We start from the raw sequence: 6175 nt of genomic DNA on the forward strand, positions 1-6175 counted from the left end.
GTGAATGCACCGGTCGGTTTTGGAGTTCCGAGGCACGAGAATCCTTGCCTTGAACCAGGGTCCTGAAGATGGGTCGTAGTGGCGACTGTTTGCTGTTGTCCATAGATGCTGCCGGGCGTGCTGAGTTCCTCCAGCATTTTGTGTGTTGTCTGTCCCCAGATGAGGTCTCACCCACTGTGAGGAGATGCAGGAGCAGTGCCACCCGCCGTCTGTTGCTTCCATGTGTGATGCATCCATCTTCTAGAACTTTCCTCATGAGTTGGAAAGGCCACTCAGCCCGTCGAATTCTGAGATATCCCACCGGTCCCACTACTTAATCCCAATCCAGTTAGTTCCATCTTTCTGCAAGCTATTATAATGGGTGACTTCAATCTACATGTAGACTGGGTGAACCAAATTGGTAAAGGTGCTGAGGAAGAGGATTTCTTGGAATGTATGCGGGATGGTTTTTTGAACCAACATGTCGAGGAACCAACTAGAGAGCAGGCTATTCTGGACTGGGTTTTGAGCAATGAGGAAGGGTTAATTAGCGATCTTGTCGTGAGAGGCCCCTTGGGTAAGAGTGACCATAATATGGTGGAATTCTTCATTAACATGGAGAGTGACGTAGTTAATTCAGAAACAAAGGTTCTGAACTTAAAGAGGGGTAACTTTGAAGGTATGAGACGTGAATTAGCTAAGATAGACTGGCAAATGACACTTCAAGGATTGACGGTGGATATGCAATGGCAGGCATTTAAAGGTTGCATGGATGAACTACAACAATTGTTCATCCCAGTTTGGCAAAAGAATAAATCAAGGAAGGTAGTGCACCCGTGGCTGACAAGAGAAATTAGGGATAGTATCAATTCCAAAGAAGTAGCATACAAATTAGCCAGAGAAAGTGGCTCACCTGAGGACTGGGAGAAATTCAGAGTTCAGCAGAGGAGGACAAAGGGCTTAATTAGGAAGGGGAAAAAAGATTATGAGAGAAAACTGGCAGAGAACATAAAAACGGACTGTAAAAGCTTTTATAGATATGTAAAAAGGAAAAGACTGATAAAGACAAATGTAGGTCCCCTGCAAACAGAAACAGGTGAATTGATTATGGGGAGCAAGGACATGGCAGACCAATTGAATAATTACTTTGGTTCTGTCTTCACTAAGGAGGACATAAATAATCTTCCAGAAATAGTAAGGGACAGAGGGTCCAGTGAGATGGAGGAACTGAGCGAAATACATGTTAGTAGGGAAGTGGTGTTGGGTAAATTGAAGGGATTGAAGGCAGATAAATCCCCAGGGCCAGATGGTCTGCATCCCAGAGTGCTTAAGGAAGTGGCCCAAGAAATAGTGGATGCATTAGTGATAATTTTTCAAAACTCGTTAGATTCTGGACTAGTTCCTGAGGATTGGAGGGTGGCTAATGTAACCCCACTTTTTAAAAAAGGAGGGAGAGAGAAACCGGGGAATTATAGGCCGGTTAGCCTAACGTCGGTGGTGGGGAAACTGCTGGAGTCAGTTATCAAAGATGTGATAACAGCACATTTGGAAAGCGGTGAAATGATCGGACAAAGTCAGCATGGATTTGTGAAAGGAAAATCATGTCTGACGAATCTCATAGAATTTTTTGAGGATGTAACTAGTAGAGTGGATAGGGGAGAACCAGTGGATGTGGTATATTTGGATTTTCAAAAGGCTTTTGACAAGGTCCCACACAGGAGATTAGTGTGCAAACTTAAAGCACACGGTATTGGGGGTAAGGTATTGGTGTGGGTGGAGAATTGGTTAGCAGACAGGAAGCAAAGAGTGGGAATAAACGGGACCTTTTCAGAATGGCAGGCGGTGACTAGTGGGGTACCGCAAGGCTCAGTGCTGGGACCCCAGTTGTTTACAATATAAATGACTTGGATGAGGGAATTAAATGCAGCATCTCCAAGTTTGCGGATGACACGAAGCTGGGTGGCAGTGTTAGCAGTGAGGAGGATGCTAAGAGGATGCAGGGTGACTTGGATAGGTTGGGTGAGTGGGCAAACTCATGGCAGATGCAATTTAATGTGGATAAATGTGAAGTTATCCACTTTGGTGGCAAAAATAGGAAAACAGATTATTATCTGAATGGTGGCCGATTAGGAAAAGGGGAGGTGCAACGAGACCTGGGTGTCATTATACACCAGTCATTGAAAGTGGGCATGCAGGTACAGCAGGCGGTGAAAAAGGCGAACGGTATGCTGGCATTTATAGCGAGAGGATTCGAGTACAGGAGCAGGGAGGTACTACTGCAGTTGTACAAGGCCTTGGTGAGACCACACCTGGAGTATTGTGTGCAGTTTTGGTCCCCTAATCTGAGGAAAGACATCTTTGCCATAGAGGGAGTACAAAGAAGGTTCACCAGATTGATTCCTGGGATGGCAGGTCTTTCATATGAAGAAAGACTGGATGAACTGGGCTTGTACTCGTTGGAATTTAGAAGATTGAGGGGGGATCTGATTGAAACGTATAAGATCCTAAAAGGATTGGACAGGCTAGATGCGGGAAGATTGTTCCCGATGTTGGGGAGGTCTAGAACGAGGGGTCACAGTTTGAGGATAGAGGGGAAGCCTTTTAGGACCGAGGTTAGGAAAAACTTCTTCACACAGAGAGTGGTGAATCTGTGGAATTCTCTGCCACAGCAAACTGTTGAGGCCAGTTCATTAGCTATGTTTAAAAGGAAGTTAGATATGGCCCTTGTGGCTACAGGGGTCAGGGGGTATGGAGGGAAGGCTGGGTTCTGAGTTGGATGATCAGCCATGATCATAATAAATGGCGGTGCAGGCTCGAAGGGCCGAATGGCCTACTCCTACACCTATTTTCTATGTTTCTATGTTTCTATTCTCCCTACCTTCCCATCAGCATCTTCCCAAATGCTAACCCTCATCCACACGCTGGGATGATGGTGAAAAACTGGATTATCCGGGGGAAGCCCGCAGAGTCTCACGCTTATTATCATTGCCTTCTATGACATGAATTTTGTATTGTGGCAGCAGTAAGTGCAAAGACTTCAACCTGCTATAAGTAGTGCAAAAAATATTGAGGTAGTGTTTTTGGGTTCATGGAGCATCCAGAAATCTGATGGGACGGGGAAGGAAGCTGTTCCTAAACTGTCGAGTGTGGGTCTTCCAGTTCCTCTACCCCCTCTCTGATGGTAGTATGGAGAAGAGGGCATGTCCCGGATGGTCAGAATCCTTGATTCCTTCTTGAGTAAAGTAAATTTTATCAAAGTACATATACATCACCATATACAACCACGAGAATTAATTTTCTTGCGGGTATACTCATCAAATCTATAGAATAGTAACGGGGTCAATGAAAGATCAACCAGAGTGCAGAAGACAACAAACTGTGCAAATGCAAATATAAATAAATAACGAGAACATGAGATGAAAATCCCTGAGAGCAAGTCCACTGGTTGTGGGAACATCTCAAAGGACGGGCAGGGTGAGTGTAGTTGTCCCCGTTTGTTCAAGAGCCTGATGGTTGAGGGGTAGTAACTGTTTTTGAACCTGGTGGTGTGAGTCCTGAGGCTCCTGTACCTTCTTCCTGATGGCTTGGTTGGAGGGGGAGCTCTGATAATAGATGCTGCTTTTTTACAACGGTGTTTCATGTAGATGTGCCCAATGGTTGGGACTGCTCTACTGCCTTTCCTAAGACTTTCTGCCCAAAGATATTGGTGTTTCCATACCAGACCGTGATGGAGCCCGTCAATACACACTGCACTACACATCGGTAGAAGTTTGTCAAAGTTTTAGATGCCATGCTGAATCTCTGCAGACTCCTAAGAAAGTAGAGATCCTGCCGTGCTTTCTTCACAATTGCACTTACGTGCTGGGTCCAGGAAAGGTACTCTGAAATAGCAAACGCTACCTTTTGGTTGGCGCATGGCCAAGTGGTTAAGGCATCGGTCTAGTGATCTGAAGGTCGCTAGTTCAAGCCTCAGCTGAGGCAGCATGTTGTGACCTTGAGCAAGGCACATTGCTCTGCGAGGATCTAGTGCCCCTCCCTTGGACAACATCGGTGCCGTGGAGAGGGGAGACTTGCAGCATAGGCTTCCATACAACCTTGCCCAGGCCTGCGCCCTGGAAACCTTCCAAGGCGCAAATCCATGGTCTCATGAGACTAACGGATGCCTATCACCTTTTGAAGATGCCCTCGAAGGAGGGGGGTGTTGTGCCGGCGATGGAACCGGCAAAGTCCAGACCCCTCTGTAACCTCTTGCGATCCTATGCATTGAAGCCCCATACCAGACAGCAATGCAACCAGTCAGAATGAGGGTACATCTGTAGAAATTTGTGAAAGTCTTTGGTAGCTCAGATTGCTAATGAAGTATTGTTAATTGCATCAAATTGAGTTCAGGATACATCATCTGGGATGTTGACACCCGGGAACCTGAAACTGCTCCCCTTTTCCACCGCTCACCCCTCTCTGAGGACTGGTGCATGTTGTCCCTTTGAAGTCTGCAATCAATTGATTGGTTTTGCTGACGTTGAGTGCGAGGTTGGCGTTGCGACACCAACTCAACCAGCTGATCTAGCTCTCCCCTGTACACCACCACCTCGTCACCATCTGAGATGCTGCCCACAGCAGGAGCGTCATTCGCAAACGTATAGTTGCCGCTTCAGCTGCGCTTAGTCAGGTAGCGACTCGACCGTGTTGATCATCAGTGCGGAGGAGATGTTTCCGCTGGCTGTGGGTCTCCCAACGAAGAAGCCGAGGATCCATTTGCGGAGGCCCCTGATTTATAAATGGAGTACGGGTCTCTGGAGCCGCGAGGCTGTGACTCGGGCCGCAGTGCCACCGGGCGAGTCACAGTAGTGAGAGGTCACAGTATTTTGCAGGATTCTCTGCATCCAGCAGATCATTCTCTGTCGCTTCTGCCATCTTCAACAGGATCCTGCCACCAAACACATCATCTTCCCCCGCCCCGCCACCCCTAACTCTCTCCATGATTCCCTTGTCCATTCATCCCTCCCCAGTGATCTCCCTCCTGGCACTTACTCCTGCAAGTGGAACAACCGCTACACCTGTCCATTCACCTCCTGCCTTCACCACTCAGGGCCCCGAAACAGCCCTTTACAGGGGAGGCAACACTTCACCCGCGAGTCCGGCTGTGGATATTTTTTGATAAGGCGCAGCGGTTACCTAAAAGGCAACCGCAAAGCCGCTGAGAGGCCGGGCGAGGGAACTAACACTGCGTGACGAGCTTCCAAATAACTGACTTCCAAGGTGTTAAACAGTACCTTAGACCCTTTATTACAAAACCAGCGAGGACGAGCGATCAGAAACAGCGATGGCGAAAGTAGCAGGTCAACAGAAATATCCATTCTCTTCACACCCCTTCTCTAACCAAACTAATACAAAACGTGAACACGTGACTACACTCATTTACCTCCACCGTGCCCAACCCACGTGACCAATTACCGCAACCCATTATAAAAACATTCAACGGCTGGCATGGGCGAGTTGGGCCGAAGGGTACGTTTCTATGTTAGGATAAACTCAGGGAGATTACATCGGCCCAGTTGGGAGAAAACTATTCACAGGGGGTAGAACACATGAACTGGCTGTCGAGCGGCATGGCCAACTCTCCCTGGTCTCCATCCACGTATCAGAATCAGGTTTAATAACACCGGCAGATGTCGTGAAATTTGTTAACTTTGCGGCAGCAGTACAATGCAATACATGATAAATAAACAAAAACTGAAGTACAGTAAATTATATGTTAAATAGGTAAATTAAGATAAGTAGTGCAAAAACTTAAAAATTAGTGAGTAGTGTTCGTGGGTTCAATGTCCATTCAGAAATCGGATGGCAGAGGGGAAGAAGCTGTTCCTGAATCACTGAGTGTGTCTCTTCAGGCCCCTGTACCTCCTCCCTGATGGTAGCAATGAGAAGAGGGCATGTCTTGGGTGATGGGGGTCCTTAATGATGGATGCCATCTTTGTGAGGCATCGCTCCTGAAGATGTCCTAGACACTACGGAGGCTGGTGCCTATGATGGAGCTGACTCATTTTACAGCTCTTTGCAGCTTCGATCCTGGCAGTAGCCACCCCCATCGTCAATACCTGACGGTGCTGTAGCCCGTCAGAATGCTCTCCACGGTGTTTTTAGGTGACAAACCAAATCTCCTCATGCTCCTGAAGAAATGTAGCCGCTGTCTCGC

This window comes from Mobula hypostoma, chromosome 5, assembly GCF_963921235.1.
Source record: "Mobula hypostoma chromosome 5, sMobHyp1.1, whole genome shotgun sequence".
In the NCBI taxonomy this organism is placed as follows: domain Eukaryota; kingdom Metazoa; phylum Chordata; class Chondrichthyes; order Myliobatiformes; family Myliobatidae; genus Mobula; species Mobula hypostoma.